Source organism: Gracilinanus agilis, chromosome 5 (assembly GCF_016433145.1).
Source record: "Gracilinanus agilis isolate LMUSP501 chromosome 5, AgileGrace, whole genome shotgun sequence".
In the NCBI taxonomy this organism is placed as follows: domain Eukaryota; kingdom Metazoa; phylum Chordata; class Mammalia; order Didelphimorphia; family Didelphidae; genus Gracilinanus; species Gracilinanus agilis.
Genome location: NC_058134.1, coordinates 81,269,396 through 81,287,572, shown reverse-complemented (window position 1 = coordinate 81,287,572; position 18,177 = coordinate 81,269,396).

Here is an 18,177-nt window from a genome sequence, read left to right as displayed (position 1 = left end):
ACCCCAGGTTAGGAACCCCTAGTTTATAGTAAATGTGGAAGTTTGATCCTGTAGTCCATTATAATCTGTTTAGGTGTCATTTAGAACAATTGACATTAAATGATAGTGAGTAGAAATAGCACTGAAAAGAAGTCAGTTAAGATAGCTTCATTCATGTTTAAGCCCTGATACAAATCATCTATTTGACTTTATCCAAGTCATTTTCTACCCAACTCTTAATTTTCTCCCATATAATAAATATGAAAGCTGAGCTGGGTGAACCAAAAGGCCTCTCCCAATTCTAATATCCTATTTTATTCTAATAATAATGTTGCCTTATATTTCTATAGCACTTTAAGACATTTATATATTTCTTCTTTGATCTTTACAACAACCCTCTTTTGTAGCAAAGGTAAGTACCATTACCCTTTTATTGTAGTGAAGATGCTAGAACATAGGGAGTTTATTGGCTTGCTCCAATCACACATCCAGTAAAAGAAGTTTTCGGAAAACAACTTTTCTAATTCCATTCCTTTGCTTTTATATCCTTGTCATGCTATTATGATGGTTTTGGTATACCCCAAAGATCCTACACCATTTCTACCCTTTTTCAACTATTTTAAACAAGTCTCTTGTCAATGAATAGAATGTTTCTATTCAATTTCTCATAAAATAGATTAGAGAGTCTTTCTGTAAATGTACTACCATATGAATAACTAACACATGTACCATAGAGGAATTGCAGAGTGAAGTTTCTATTTGTAACTTAGTAAAAGATTCCTCTTTTGGCAAATACCAAATCATCACTTCATTCTTCACTGCCACCAAAGAACTCAAGCAAAGACAAAAGTATCTTTTCAGAGATTAAAGCAAAGGAATATATTCATGCTTTCAGAACACTACCAAAAAAATTATCAAAGCAAGAATAAGAAATGAATCTCTCCATGAAGAAGTCTGCATCTTGCCATGGGTTGATTCATGATTATTCATTCCTTCTTGCAACATTCTTTCATTCAGCAAATGTTGATCAGATATTAAAAAGCTGAAAAATCTTTCTATTAGGTTGATTATTGTTTAAGCCCTTCCATAACAGAGACCCTTTTGGTCCAGTCATTAGTGGAGGACCAAAAAACACGTGAATATTTCAAAATGAAGGATATTAGTACTTCAAGAAATATTAGACATATTTAGGTAAAGCATTTTTGTCATAAGTTCTTTAATGGTCTAATGAAATTGTCAACCCTTCCTCAGAATGTTTGTTGTCTATATTCATACAAATATAATAAATGTCTGTTGCCTAAACTCATTAAAGAAAATGCCCTATTTCAGTAAGAAATCAATGAAAATAATTCATTGTTTCATAGAATCCCAGAAATCTATCCCCAGACTTTGTGGATCCATTGACCCCAGGTCAAGAATCCCTGATCTATTCTAATCCCCTCTTTTATAGATGAGGAAATGGAGGCTCTGAGAAAAAAGCAAGTGACTTGCTGAAGTTCCACAAGTTGTTAAGCAACAGCACTAGGACTGGACCTCACATCTTCTAACTCCACATCTCATATTCTTTCCACTAAACCACACTGAAATTGGACCATTTATTTCTTTAAAAATCATACTGTGAAGTTTTAAACATCTATATTAGAGCATGACTGATAGTTACTCAAGCCATCTTGGTTGATTAATACTCATCAACTCAACTATGTTGCAATCAGCATTTGACAGCCTACACCCCACAAAAAAAAAAAATCAATCCTACTAAAGTCAATGTGATCCAATAAAAGCAATAATAGCTTGAAAATTCATTTGGGGTTTGAGAATGTGCATACCCACCAACTATTAGTTGGGGAGACTTGTGTGTGTTTGTATGCACACATAAGTATACATACATAGAAATTAATTATCATATGCAAAAAAATAACTATAGTTCTATGACAAAAGACACTAAATTCTCTGAATTTTAGTATATGTATGAAAATTAAACTCATTCTTTTTTTTAAATTTTTAACGTGCATGTAACTATTTTGAATTTTTTAGGCTTGTTGTAAAAATGTTTCCCAAGATATTACAAAGGCAGCTAGGTCACACAGTGGTTAGAGCACCAGGTCTGGAATCAGGAAGACATGAATTCAAATCTAGTCCCCCAGACTTACTAGCTATGTAATCCTAGGAAAATCACTTAATCCCTTTCTGCCTCCGTTTCATTCATTATAAAATGGCAACAGCACCTACTTCCTAAGGGTGTTGTAAGGATGAAATAACATAATGTTTGCAATAATATTAGCACAGTAGCTGGCACATAGAAAGTGCTTAATAAATGTTCCTTCCCTTCTCCCACAAAATATAGCCTGACAGAAATAAAATAAAACAAGATATGTAGAATAAATCATTTTAGAATACCAAAAAAAACTGATGGAAAGAGATACTTAGTTAGTGGAAAGGAATAGGATCTATAGATAAAAAGAACAGACAACCTTTTGATCTTTAAAAGGTTGTAAGCAAGAGAAAACATTATCCAAATTGAAACAGAATATGAGAGAATTAGTATATTATTAAGTCTGATTCCTTATTACTGAGATTTCTTAAACTTGAATTTTGTACATAAACTAGAAGAGTTTCCTTATATTTATAGGGAAGAGAAAATAGAATTATATCCTTTAATAGTATAAAATCTGTTTCTAGAGAAAAATTTAAACTTTTCAATAGTATAGATTTCAATGAATTACCAGTTGGGCAAGTAGGACAAAATATGAACAGCTGCTCTGTATGCTTAATCAGGGCACTCATCACATACTGACATGAACTGTGCAGTAAAATAGGAATGGAGGAAATCTTGCAAATAGAATCTGACACTTCTCTTTGTCCAGGTTTGATGGATTTACTGATAACTAGGATTAAAATCCACAATTTCCTTGAAAGGAGGCAAGAGAAAAAAACAGGATTCACCTGTCACATTTCTGCAAAGAAAAACTGTCCAAAGGTCTAACTAAAAGGAGCAAAAAATTGAAAGTATATTGAAAGATCCCTGAATAGGAGCCTTGATGTGTAGTTGTTACATAAATGCATTATTTCATGATTTCCCTCCTCCCACCTTGGTAATTGTTGCTGATGAACTGAGTCTGAAAAGTATCATTTCAAGTTATCTAGAAAAATAAAAATTCTCTGAACTGTGCTAGTCTATATTATTTCAATAATTAATGTTGCAATATTGGATTTTCCCCTATGAGATAATGCACAGCTAAAATTAGATAAGCAAAAAAGGAGGTCATCTGCACAAGTACAAGCTTTATTTTAAATAGTAGCAGGTACTCTCTATTTATCTTGTTCTCAGACCATCTATCCCAGGCTGCAATACAACTTGGCCAGACATTTAAGTAGAGAGGACCTCTGTATCTTTCTCTTCACTATCTGTAAAAAAAAAAAAATAAACACAAATGCATTTAGCAGTCCTGATTTACCAGAAGGCATACTAAGGAAATAGGAGTTCAAAGTCAATAGGACCAAGGTTCCAAGAATGAATGGGTATGTCAATTCATACTTAAATATAGACCTTGGATAAGTCACTTTGAGGGGCCTTGGTTTCCTAAGCAGTAAAATGAGAGAATTAAATTACATAGACTTTAAGGTCCCCTTCCAGCACTAAACCTCTGATCCTATGATCCAGAAGCAAGAAGTGGAGAGTTCTTTCACTGTGTCTTTACTGGTAGCCACAACAATTATCTCTTTTTTTATCCAAGAGAAAAAGACAGATGATGGAAGCCATTATACTGTAATGTACTATACATGTTGAATTGCTCTTACTATGTTGAGTAGGACAGCTAGGATACTGCTTTCATTAAGACTAGGCTCGAGTTAAAGACTAAAGTTCAACATTTTTCAGCAGGCTAAAATCCTAATACAAAGACAAAAGGGGCAAGTTTGATAAGATTTCAAGGGTTTTCTCTTTGGAAAAAAGATTCTCAAGGATTTTTTAATAGTATAGGCAAGGTAGATAGCTGAATGAATGTCATAGGGAGGCCAAATGTTCCCTATAAGAATTAATTTTGACTAATTTAGTAGAAACTTGAGCAATTCACAAACCATAATCTATGCTCTGAACTATGGCTATATGCATCATAGAAAGAATAAAATTCATAACCTTTGTTCGTTTCCTTTATTCCATGGTGTTTTCCCCCTATGGACCTATTTTGAGTATTTTTTATTTCTTTTTTTAATTTTTTTTCCCCATGGTTACATGATTCTTGTTGTCTTCCTCCCCTTTTCCGTCCCCCCTCCTGGAGTTGATAAGCAACTCTCCTGGCTTACACATATATGATTTTGAGTATTTCTGTTATAATCCCCTCCCCTTCAAAAAATCCATTATTTGAGAGCCTGCATTTGAAATGTCTTTCTTCTAGGCAATAGGCGAATTTAGTCCAATCAAGTGCTTCCCTCTAGCGTCCAAAACAAGAAACTCTAAATTGAGACACTGGGGCTGAAGGTCTTGAACTGAAATCATAGGATCTCAATCTCTGAACATAACATTATATAATCATCTTTCCATAATCAAGGCAATATCCACAGGGATTCGAAAAGATCTCAGTTTTAGTACATCCTCACAATGTGAGACATTATCCTAACCACAAGACTTAGATTTAGAACCAGATGGGACCTTAGAAACATTTAAGTCCAATCTCTTCATCTTATAGAGGAAATAACCCCAGGAAGCATAAGTGACTTGCCCACAGTCACACATAGTAAGTGGACTAGGATGATATTTTGAACCCAGGGCTTTCCTGACTCCACAGTGCCTCACATAAATATTTTATAAAATGTTAAAAAGACTATAAATATCCAACCAGGTTCATGTTTGGGACTCAAACCTGGGTAATATTAATAGACTTTCCTGTAATAGGAACTAAGGAGTAAAGCAAAGTACAAATGAGGCACAGCCACTAATTTGTCCAAGCCACATTGTTTGCCTGCTAGCCAGGGAAATGTAAGGAAGTAAGAGAGTCTTTTTTTTTCCTTGCAATTGCATCTGAATCTTTTTCTGTTACTTTATTCCTTGCTTTTGAAAGTACTAAGCACAAATGTTGACTACTCTAGATTGAATAGTTCAAGCCAGAGACTGTATTTCAGATGCAATGGCACCCCAGATAACAACATTAAACTATCCTGGAAGCCTGTGCTTCAGCTACATCCACATAACTGCAGAGGTTCATTGCAGGCATTTGTTTTGCAGGAAATAATGCCAAGGAAAATTAGATGAAAGGCAGTCTAGTGCAGTGGAAAAAACCATGGTATTTGAAATGAAAGGATCTCAGTTCTCACTCTGGTTCTATCACATACAACCTTGAGTAACATTCAACAAAACATTTCATATCTTTAGTCCTCTTTGCTTTTCTAGGAAAGGAAGGGAGTGATCTAAGAGATCAGGGGTTCTGAAACTTTTGAGTCATGAACTTCTTTTGCACTCTGGTGGAACTTATAGACCCTTTCTCAGAATCACATTTTTAAATTATTCAAAGAAATGCTCAGTTACAGTTAGAGGTTCAGTTCAATTGTTTTTCAGTTGCATCTGACTTCATGACCCTATTTGCGATTTTCTTAGCAAAGATAGTCTGCCATTTCCTTCTCCAGCTCATTTCTAAAGATGAGGAAACTGAGGCAAACAGGGTTAAGTAATCTGGCCAGGGTCACACAGCTACTAATAAGGCCAGATTTGAACTCAGGAAAACGAGGCTTTCTGACTCCAGGCCTGATATACTACCCTCTACACCACCTTACTGCCAGTTAGAAGTTAATGAAAATAAAAGATTCCTTTTCCCTTCATCCAAAATAATGGTCTTCCCGTTAAGGACCACTGGATGAGATGATCTTAAAGATTCCTCTAAGTCTCTGATCCTGTGAAGGGCAACATAATATTTATTTTAGTAGTTGTGTTGTATAAAGATGAAGAGAGAGATAGAGATAGTGATAGGTAGGGAGAGAGAGAGAGAGAGAGAGAGAGAGAGAGAGAGAGAGAGAGAGAGAGAGAGAGAGAGAGAGAGAGAGAGAGAGATTGTGTCCTTTTTTCTATATCTTTTCTAACTCTTTCCATTCTTCAGGAGAATGGGAAAAGGTCAGAAAGATAAGATTCAAAGTTAAAGCCCTGAACAGCCATAGCCTGCAGTTTAACTCTAAGATTTCACTGTTAACCAAATAATTACAATCTTTCCATTTTTTTCCCTCTTCTTTAGCTGTCAGTACTTGATTTGTTAGCCATGTTATAGCTCCATGCTTAAAGCTTTGGGGCTTGTCAAAAGAGCAAGACAAAACAAAAGGATCAATAAAATGTTAGCTATCTTGTTCTTTTCTCCAAAGAAAAGATGAAATCATTTTTTAGGTGAGTGATTCTGACAAGGTTTGGGCTAAGTGCCATATTCAAATGCAAACAACATTCTAAAGAGGATTATATAGGCCTTTTTACTAGAAGTATACAATAGTATTTGAGCAAAAGAGCAATCTGTTTTTAGAATTTCAATTTCGTTCTTAATATTTTTTAAAGGGGCAGATAGCAAGACAAGCATTCATTTCCCTTTCCCATTAAAGTAGACAGGCAGTTATCATATTAGCATGGCATTATGAATGCAGATAGACAGTCTAGAATGATAGATAGCAGCTGGATCTGAAGTCAGGGAATCCTAGATTCAAATTCTGCCTCACATATTGATCAGCTAATTATACATATATCAAATCTGAGAGAGGATCTTTAATTTCCTAGGTAATACAATAGGGTTTATGTACTCTACTGAGTGAATGGGCTTTCCTTTTCAAGTCTGCTATTTGACAAGCATTCAAAACACATGGAAACTGTAGATTGTAAATTGTAGATTTCAGGCAAGTAGGTCTGCTACTTGCTACCTCTATGACGTAGGGAAAGTCATTTAATCCCTATAGACCTCCATTTTCTCATCTATAAAATGAGTATACTATTCCTAAGGAGGACCTTATAATAAATACATCCTATTATCCTCTTTATAACTAACAATCCCAAGGATCCCTAGTTCTAAACTGACCCAATCAGGTACTATGAAAGCCTAGAGAAGGGACAGAGGGAAAAAGCACTTATTGTTGTGGTTCTTCAGTAGTTTCAGTTATGTCCAATTCTTAGTGACCCCTTTTGGTGTTTTCTTAGGAAAGACAGTTGAGTGGTTTACCATTTCCTCTTCCAGGTCATTTTATAGATGAGGAAACTGAGGCAAGCAGAGTTAAATCATTTGCCTAGGGTCACATAGTTAATAGACCTGAAAATGGATTTGATCTCAAGTCTTTCTGACTCTAGGCCTGTCACTCAATCCAATGGAGCACCTAGTTGCCCATTTATTAAGTACCTACTATATATTGATCATTATAAAAATGCTTTATAAACATTCTCATTGGAGTATAACAATATTCCTGTGGAATAGATGGCTAAGGAAGGTGGTAAAGACGAAGAAGTGAGAGAATGGTCAATCTAGACCCATTTTCATTTTGTTTTAGTACCACATGTAAAATGATGCATCTGAAGTCAGCAGATCTGCATTTGATCCCATTTTGACCACTTACTATCTGTATGAACTTGAGTAAGTCAATTAACCTCTCTGAGTGACTATTTCATTTGCTATATTATAAGGTGGACCTCTAACATCTCTTCCCGTTGTATACCATCAGCCTTTTGTTCTCTTGGTTTCATTCTATGCTGACTGGGTCTAGTGGTGAAGTCATTTGGGGGCATTTCCATTTGAAGAACAAGAACTATTCAAGACAACCAATTTAGTCTCCACAAAATTTATCCAAGATCAAACATTCATCCTCGGGAATTCAAAAACCACATTTATTACTCAACAAAACTTTATTTATCTCCTATATACAAGGTTCAGGAAGCAACAAAAGCAATTAAAACTTCTACTCAGCCCCATCAGAGCTTACCATATATTCATCATATACAAAATGCATGAACTCCAAGAGAAGCTGAACAGATCACAATCTTTTTTATTTGCACCTATCCAGAGAGAGCCTAATCTCTTACCAAACCTTATAAAACTCCAATATCTGGTTGCCACATCATGTAAAATTTCCTTCCATAATATAACCTAATTTATCCTATAACTTCCATTCATACTGCTATCACCCTAGTTTAAGCATTCATCACCTTTTCTCTGAGGTATTGTAATAGACAGCTACTTGATCTCCCTGATGTTGGCCTTTTACCTCTCAAAACTCTCCTCTACCAGCTGCCAAAATAATCTTTTTATGGTTTAGAACTATGCATGATCTTCTCCTGATTAAAAAAAAATCTTCATTGGTTCTCTGCTAAATCTGGATAAAATATTAACTTTTAAGTATGGCATTTAAAACCTTTTTATTATCTCCCATCTTTGTCCATGCCATCCACCTTGTCTACTGAAGCATTCTCTCCTTAACCCAAAGTTCAGTTCAGGTATTGTCTCCTACTTGATCCTCCCAGGAACTGTGATAATGAGATTAAATCTACTTGCCCATTCTCAAATCTAATCACCAAAAGTCTAAAGGACTCCACTTAACTCACAAGTTGGGAAGTCTGTGACCCATGTGTGCTAGAGTGAGTGATGAATCAGAATTGACTGACTGCCTCCAGGGCAGTCCTAAGAAAAACGTCTGTTGTTATTGGATACGTAAACTAAGAGGAAAGCACAGGAAGTGATGAAAGAAATGGCCTGGATAAATTAAGAGAACTTTCAGGATTCAGCTTTTTCTGCTCTTCTTGTTCATGACTTGGACTTGGAAGAGGGCTTGACCTGGGACCCTGAGACCTTGGTGAGACTGTTCTTAAATCTTTCCCTTAGAACTACATGTGGTGAATGAAGAAGGCTGACTACCTTAGCCTCCAAAAGGGCCCTTGATTGGGAGAAGCCCTCATGACTAAACCCCTTGTTAATTGACTTTTGGGCTCTTGGGCTGGGCCTCTGGAACCCCACCGGAGTAAAGCCCAGACTTGAATATGAATCTACTTAAGTTAGATCTCTTACTCTACCTTCTTCTCATCTCCCTACTTCCACTCTCTCCTATACTTTGTAAATAAATTACTAAAATAATTTTAGGAATTGGTATTTATTCAGTTCCTTAGCGACCACACCTTTAAATATTAATATATCCAACCAAAAACTCCTTTTTACCTCTTACACAGGCTATCTCTCCCTTTTGCATTGTTTACTAATTCATATATGTGTCCTATTTCTGGGTAGAAACTAAGCTTCTTGAGGGCAAGGATTTCTTCCTTATTATCTTTGTGTTTTTAGCACCTGGCACAGTAACTTTCTAATAGTAGATCCTTAATAAAATTTTGATGAATAAAATTAATTAGTTTCCTTTCTCTACTAACAAACCATATTATTCAGTTTAAAGTCTAGTAATTACCATCAGACCCTACCTATTTTATTGTGTAACTAATCTCAAAGGAGTTCATTTGAAGATACTAACCATTGGCCTATGTTTATGTAGAAAACATTACAATAAGGGGTGTTTTCTCCAAGTATTGATCTTATTTTGAACATTTTTGTAGAAGGAGAAGTTAAATGATTTGAGTGGAAAATCAATTGCCTGAAAACTTACTACCCTTAATATCAGACTACATCCCTTATAGGAAACTGAGAAGCTTCTTTATCCTTTTCCTTTTTTAAGTTTTTTATTTATTTTTCTATATTATATGTTGATACAATAATTCAATAATTGTTTTCTGACATTTTTTTATCCATGTTCTCTCTATCCCTCCCACCACTCCTCCTTTCCCAAGATGGCAAGTAATATGAAATGGGTGAAACTGAGAAGTTTCACATGTGTTCAAGCCATCATTTGGTTTAAAAACAAAAGGTCTTAGAGTTACCTTGGATAATAATAGCTGACATTTATAAAGGGCTTCAAGGTTTACAAGACACTTTTACACACCTTATTTCACTGAACTGTCACAATAATCCTATGAGGTTAAGTATTTTTATATTATTATCCCCATTATATAGATGAGAACACTGAAAAATTGAGAGATTAAGTAACTCCCTTGGTCAGGATATAAGCATCAGAAAGGATTTGAACTGAGGTCTCTGCTGTTTCCAAGTCTAGTATTCCTTCCATTATACTACACTGCCTCTTACTAATAATTCAACATCCAATCAGTATGACTTAGTAATGATACAACTGGGGAACATGTACTTCTCCCTTATAAAAACAATGAATATATGTTCTAATGCCTAAAACTTTTGGTAAAGAGTACCATATTCAATGGCAGAAATATCCCTAATCAGGCAAGTTAGAGTTCTAGAGACATTTAACAAGCCATAAGGGTTTTCCCCATAATTAGATAAATAATAACACCTTAATATTTTTTATAAATTTGGGAATAAGCTACCAATATTTTAAAATTCCATCCACTTTGTTATTCCACTCCTCCACATTTCTCCTGTTTACTCCAATAAAGAGAAAGCATGCTTGAAGATACTCCCTGTTTTATGGCACCTGTGTATGAAATTAAAAGATTTATAGTCTTTCTGATTATTTTTTATTTACAAAGAGGCAACGCTTGAATAAAGCACCAGCCTTCTGTGTACAACGCAACTGGAGCACCACCTGAGGGAAGTGGGTCAAAGATTTTAATTTATTCGGCAACGGGCTTTGAAGCAGCATGAGCCAGAGGAGATTTTTGTTGTCTTTGGATTTCACCCTCCTGTGTGTCCAACCTGGTGAATCCATATCATGTGTGCTTTTTAGCTTGAGGGTCTCAGTTCTGGAGAATGACTTCATCCTGTCACCTTGTGCCCTTGCTACCCTGGCTTCTATTAACCAATTGAGGCCAAACCAAGAGGGGCCAGATTTATAGAACAGGTGTGGGAAATGGGGGAAACTGTCTTATTGTATGTCATTATTCAGTCCATAAGGGGAAAAATGATGGTTTCAGGGAAGAAAAAATCTAGGGCATTTGCATAACTTTATAAGCAGTGTAATCACACTGTCTTCCAAAAAAGAACTACGAATGTCTGTCAAATGTCAAATGGCCTGGAAATTCATCATTTAAGAGGAAGAAAAGTCTCATATATAATTATTTACCTAGTCTAATCTCTTTGAATATTAGGGTATTACATGAATATATACTATATCACCTTAACTTTTCTCCTTTCTGACTCCATAACTAACATATACTCTGTTCTCAGCCCACCGCCCCATAAAATCCTTGGCATTTTGAAATCACAAAAATTATCATTTAGAGTCAGAGGTCCTGAGTTTGAATTCCAGCTCTGCTATTTGCTACCCATGTGACCATGGACAAGACAACTCTCTAGGCCTCAATTTTTTTCATCTCTCAAATGAAAGGGTTGGGATCAACTGACCTCTAAAGTCCGTTATAACTCTAACTCCATATTCCTATGATTTGTATAAATAATACTTATAATGCAAAAGTTCTATGAAAATAAAAACTCATTTTATCTGTTCATTGTCTCTAGGACCTTAATTTGTACCTATAATTTACCCATTAGCAATCACAGTATAGAGCTTGCTTGGTTCAGACTCCTGATTTCATAAGCAAGGAATTCCCAAAATAGAAAAAAAAAAGAAAGAAACATTCCTTGGTCCAACAGACAGCTCCTCTGTAACTGATATTGGCAGAGAGTTGCCCAGAAATTGAAGGGTTAAGTGACTTGCTCAGAATCACCGTTTATAGGAGTTTGAAGAAGAGAATTAAAAACTGATTTCAAATCTTGCCAGGTCTTTCTGAATCTAAGACTGGCCTTTGGACTCACTATTCCATGCATCATTTCTGCAGAATATAAGGAGATTTGAAAAATAAGACAAATAAAAGATCAAAAATGAAATATGTATCATAAAATTCAAGAGTAAAAGAAAAGGACTTTTTTACCACAAAAATGTGTTCTATTATTCTCTTTAGAACACAGGAAAGGTGGTAAAGAAAGAAGAAGGAAAGCTCACTTCTTATAATATAGTAAATAAGACCCCTAGATACTCTCATATTTGTCCTCCTCATCTTTCAATCTTACAATTGATTTTTCATATCTGGCCGACTCTGAGGGAATGTAAACCATTCATGAAAGGCTTGTCTGTTCCTACTGCTTCACGTTCATAATATTGGTTTTCTTCCTATTGCTCTCTCCTCTAGTTTTGCTCTTTTATGATTTTCTCTTTTGTCTTATAGTATTTTTTATTCCCATCTGTGAAGCTTCTCTTCATTTTCAAAAGTAAATTCTTTTCTATGGCTAATAGAATAGGATTCTGATGTGTCTCTTTATAGACAGATTCTGTACACAATAAATTCCTCAATTCCTGCAATGCAATGATGAACCAATAGCCAAAAAAGGAAAATGTGCTTGTCATCCTCAGAATGCTTGAGCTTATCCTAGCCTTATTTTTTTTTTTGGAAAGGGGTGCAATAGTCCTTTTCTTGACTTATGATGCAGGAGTTCTGGGAGTTCAAAATCCCAGCTCTCTCTGATTATAGCAAAGCTTTGCTCTGAGTAACTAATAGCTAGGGGAGATATTGCTCTTTAAAAAGCCATTAGAGATCCCTTTATTCAATGTTAGTTACAGGAAAGGCCTTCATTCAAGAAAAGAAAGACATTCCCCTATGCTCCAGCCACTCCTGTGCTCCTCATTTACAGATTTTCAGACCAAGTATTAGCAAAACCCAAAAGAACATTTTCTTTTGGGTACTCTCAGATGGCAGCAGTCTCCTTTTATATTTGTTTCCTCAGCTTCTGAATTCCATATGTCTTTCACTCTCCATAATACCTGCCCAGTTTTCTATTGTGGTAGCTTTAATTTGCTATCCTGTCTCAACTCTTCTTTTTCAGCTCCAAACAGGCTTACCAGAGGGAGCATGGGTGAAAGTGTTCCCAGAACTGTTCATTCTCCCTCCTTCCAACAAAAAAAAAAAAAAGGCATCTGAAAGAACATTTTCTCCTACTTCTCTTCTCTGCTCCTCTTGTTCAATGGCTCTTTGTTACTTCATTAGCATTTCTACATTATTGGTTTTATTTATGTTTATGTAATGTTTATTTAACAAGCATCTGCTAGGATGATTAACTATGCCTTCTAAGAGAATTTGGGTCCAACTCTCCCTAGACTTACTATCTAGGGCCAACAAACAAGGTGGTCCCCACTGCTGTGGCATATAGGAACAGGATGACCATTTCAGAGGCAGACACCTATGTCACCAAAGGGTATATCAAGCAATATCCAAGAGCGTTTATTTGCTTCAGTGAGATAGATGCCTATTTAGAGTAAGTAACCTCACATATTTGAGTGAATCATTTTTCCCACCTGAAAGCTGCAATAAAAAGATCTTTGAAGCCATATGAACAATTAGAATGACTTCAGTTTACCCTAGAGATTTGTTTCCTTGTTTGTGAGATCAGAGAGAGGATAAAGAATGGCTTCCACTATCAGTTTTTGTCACTTTTGATACCCTTGATCATCTTTAACCACACATTTTCCAGTCTAATCTGGCAAGCATTTATTAGGCACATACTGTGTACAAAGGAAACAAAGACAGAACAAAAACTAGTCCTCGTCCCAAAGTGATTTATATTCTATCAGGAGCTAAGCTGGTCAAATAATTCTCAAAAAAGTTGAAAGTAGTTTAAACCTCTTTAGTATGCTTCTTGTCATTCCCAATAGAATTTGATAACGGATTATTAACTAGATGAACTATTAACATGACTGGGAGGGAAAAGATCACATATTTTAATTAATCATACCAAATAAAAATAATTCCTTCTTGGGGGAGGGATCAGGATTACTAGACTATTAAATTAACAGTATGCAAAAAAATAAATCTAGTTTTCAGAAAGTCATTTAATGTAGTTTTTCTCTCTAGGTTCTTGAGGGCAAAGATCATTTCATTTTTGCTTTTTAAACCCTCGTCTCTAGTACAGGGTTTTACATACCATAGTAATTAAGAATTATTTCTAAAGTCTACCTGATATTCTGGTGGACAAAACTAATAAATGTGGATGGATAATATTTGGCAGAATTCATAGCTAGCTGACTAATAGACTGATATAAAATTGAAGCAAAATCAATAGAGACAAGCTCTGTCTCATTTAACAGTTGCATCAATTTCTTGAATGAAGACATAGATAGTATGCTCATCAAATATTCAAACAGCACAAATCTAGAAGTGTTAAGCACTATGCTAGATAAAGAAGTAGGGTCCAAAAGATCTTGACAGGCTAGAACAGCGTGCCGATGTAGGAAAAGGGAGACATGATAGAATAGCCAACCACATGAAAAAATATTTGTTGAGAGCTAGTTTGATATAAGTCAATAATGTGAAGCAGTTTTTAAAAAAGTCTAATGCAATCTTGAATTGCATCAACTGATGTATTTATGGTGTCCAGCACAAGGGAAACAGTAGTCCCAGGGATGCAGGCTACCCTGTTAAGAATTCACATTGTGTGTTCAAAAAAACACATTTTAAGAATATTTTTTTAAACTCTAAATGAGAAAAAGGATGAAGATTGGAGTTTAGAAAAGATGTCATATGATGAATTGATGGAATGCAACATGTCTTGCTTTTGGATGATTTACATACTGATCACTGTCTGCAAATATTTAAAGAGCTACTGTATCCGAGAGAGACTAACTTGTCAGAGGACAGGGCTGGAACCACAGGATGGATTAACAGGGAGGCAGATTTCAGGTGAATATGAAGAATTACTTTTTAACAATTAGAACTGTCCAAAAATAGAATGGGACACTTCATGAATTAATGAGTTTTACACTATTGGAGATGTTAAACCAGAGGCTGGATGACTTCTTGCTATAGAAGAAATCAATATTACGTAGAGGAATTGGATTAGATATCCTCTAAGGTCTCCATAATCTTGCAAACAACACAACTTAATACTTATTCGTTACTTTGATGATTTGAAAGTGCAATTATTTAATTTGTGTTGGTATTCCCCAACTGATGCAGAATGTAATGCCATACCTTAGCAAATAATCTCATGAATTGTAGAGGCAAAATAATAGTAGTAGTAGTAGTAGTAGTAGTAGTAGTAGTAGTAGTAGTAGTAATAGTAGTAGTAGTAGTAATAATAATAATAATAATAATAATAATAATAATAATAATAATACAACCCTCTGTGGATGAGCTTAAATAACTTTCTATGGTTCTCTTCCTCCAAACTTCATCATAAAACTATCCAAGCTGAATCTTACCTGACTTGTCACTTCAATGACTATAGCAATTCCTTAGCATGTAGAACAACCTCATCATTCTGTAGGGCAGCTAGGTGGTGCTATGGATAGAGTGCCAGGCTTGAAGTCAGAAAGACTTATCTCAGTGAGTTCAAATTTGGCCTCAGACACTTACTCTGTGACCCTGGACAAACCACATAACCCTGTCTGCCTCAGCTTCATCTTTAAAATGAGTTGGAGAAGGAAATGGCAAAGCACTCCAATATCATTGCCAAGAAAACTCCAAACGGGATCACCAAGAGTTGGCCAGACTAAACACCACCAGTATCCTGTAAGACCGCATCAGCCTTGGTACTCTGATTAAATGATGGAGCCACAAACTCCATCTAGATCCCCAATTTAAGGAGAGAGCTCAGTTCAGACATCTCCTCATTTCTCCTCTGGCTATACTACTTTGAGACTTCTCTCACTGACTGCTTCACTATGAGTCCACATTGAGTACCTTCTCATCCTTCCTCTATCCCTCTTTTTCAGCTTCCTTTTATGATTTGTCCTCCCCATTAGATTGTATGTTCCTTACGCTCTGGAATTTTGCTTGTTTGTTAGTTTTCGGACTTATAATCACAGTGCCTGACCATAGTAAGTGTTTAATAAATGTTCAATGACTGACTAGTCAGTCCGTGTATAAACGATCAAAGAATCCATTGTGTGTATTTTAAAGCAAAGATTGAATTATATTTATCACTGAAGGACTTTAGATTAAACATTTGATAATCTCTGTTCACATTACATAGAACAACCTTGTTCATATTTGATTATAATATATGTTAAACATCTTGACATATGTAATTGGTTTACGTAGTCTAAATACTATTTAGATAACTTAAAGAACGCTCTATGTGCAAATATATGTCAAAATCCACATCACATCATCAAGAAATGTTTGTTTGTGCTGAAGAGATTCTTTTTAAAAACCTCCAATATCATTTTTGTATTATAATTTATTTGCCTAGGGGGTACCTAGGTGGCTCAGTGGATTGAGACTCAGACCTAGAGATGAGAGGTCTTAGGTTCAAATCTGGCCTCAGACACTTTCTAGCTGTGTGACCCTGGGAAAGTCACTTAACCCTATTTCTCAGCCTTGGCTGCTCTTCTGCCTTGGAATCAATACACAGTACTGATTCTAAGATAGAAGGACAGGGTTTAAAAAAAATTATTTGCTCATGCCTACTGTTAAATATGTTTAGTCATCCTCCCAAATTCTAAAAATTAAGGAAATATATTGTCTATAAGAAGTTACGTGTTTTAAGCATAAAATTGGAGAAAATAGGTCCTCAAGGAGACGTTCATGTATAAAACATATGCCACATTATAAACACTAATAAATGAATGGCATGTTCCCATCACCTTTTTTTTTTTTTGGTTCATCATGCTTACATTAAAGGCACACAGGAAAAAAAGGGGAGAGGGAGTATTTATTCCCTTTTCTTCCTCAAAGGAAGAAATATTTCAAAACTGTTTTCTGTAATATGAGGATTTTGAAGATATCATAACCTATTCAGGAAAGATAGCTAGATCCAAGAAATTAGAAATGGAAAACATTAAGATTATTTGGCCACTCATTCATTGCCTTGATCTAGATGTGTTTTCTTTTTCACTGGCATTACCTTATGATCTCATAAAAGACGCTTTCATATGTCATCCAAACTCCTTTAGGGAGAGTGGAGAAAGGAGCACCATTATTTTTCAGGGCGCATTTGAGGCTTTTCCTGATTTCCATTTCTCCATTGCTCACCATGCATGCTATAATACTAGACATTGTTATGTTCTAGCAATGCAAATTATATCTATTGTTCTACTGATGCTACTTTATCCTCCATGAGGCTTATAGCCAACCATTTGAAGCTATTTAGATAGTAGCCTGATTGATTTGGAATTTCCTCTTTTGCTTGTCTTTTTCCCTGTGAATTTTTAAATCCTACTCTGGATTCATATGGTACAACCAATCTCTTCTTAGCCCACACACTTTAACATGCAGAGCTCTTCCCAGGGAAGCTCCACAATTTGCCCTGATTAGAAATTGTTCGTTCTGTTAGTTCCTTTAAGGACGCAGAGGATATGTTGTTGAAAACTACACGTATAGAGTAAATGGGGCCCTCGAAGCTCATATGGTTTGTTTTGCTCTATTTGAGCAAAATAAATGCATCCAGAATCAGAAAGGAAACAATTGGAGAAAAAAGTCATGGCTAATTTCTCTGATCAAAATCCAGTACCCAAGATATAGAAAGAGTTGATACAAGTATACAAAAGCACGAACAATTCCTCCAATAGATAGTTGATCAACAGATACCAACAGGAAGTTCTGAAATAAAGAAATCACTTTAACTAGCACAGGAGGGCGAAATGCACCAAATCACTAATTCTAAAAGAAATTAAAATTAAAACAACGATAAGGCTCACCTTCACTATCAGCCAGGCAGTCAATAAACATGTGTTAAGTACCAACTTGGTGCCAGGTGTTCTGCTAATTAACTACCGATGGCACAAATAGCAAAAGGCAATCCCTATTTTCAAGAAACTCACAGTCTAATGAGAGAAACAACACAAAATAATTAAGTACCAACAAGCTAACAAACAGGATTTATAGGAAACATTTTACAGAGGAAGGCCCTACCATAAAGGAGCAGAGAAGGTTTCCTAAAGAAGCTGAGATTTTTCCTGGGTCTCAAAGAAACCTGGGCACAGAGATGAGGAGGAAAAGCACTTCAGGTATTCAGGAGACAGAGAATGCAAATGCCCAGTGTGGAGACAGTGTTTTATTTGAGGAACAGCAAGGAGGCCAGTGCCACAGGCAGGGGAGGGTGCAAGTTGTAGGAAGACTGGAGGGTAGGAGGTTGAACAGGATTGTGAATGGTTTTCAAAGCCAAACAGAGGATTTTATATTTGATCCAGAAGGTGACTGGGAGCCACTCTAGTTTGTTGAGTTGGGAGATGGCATGATTAGGCCTGAACTTC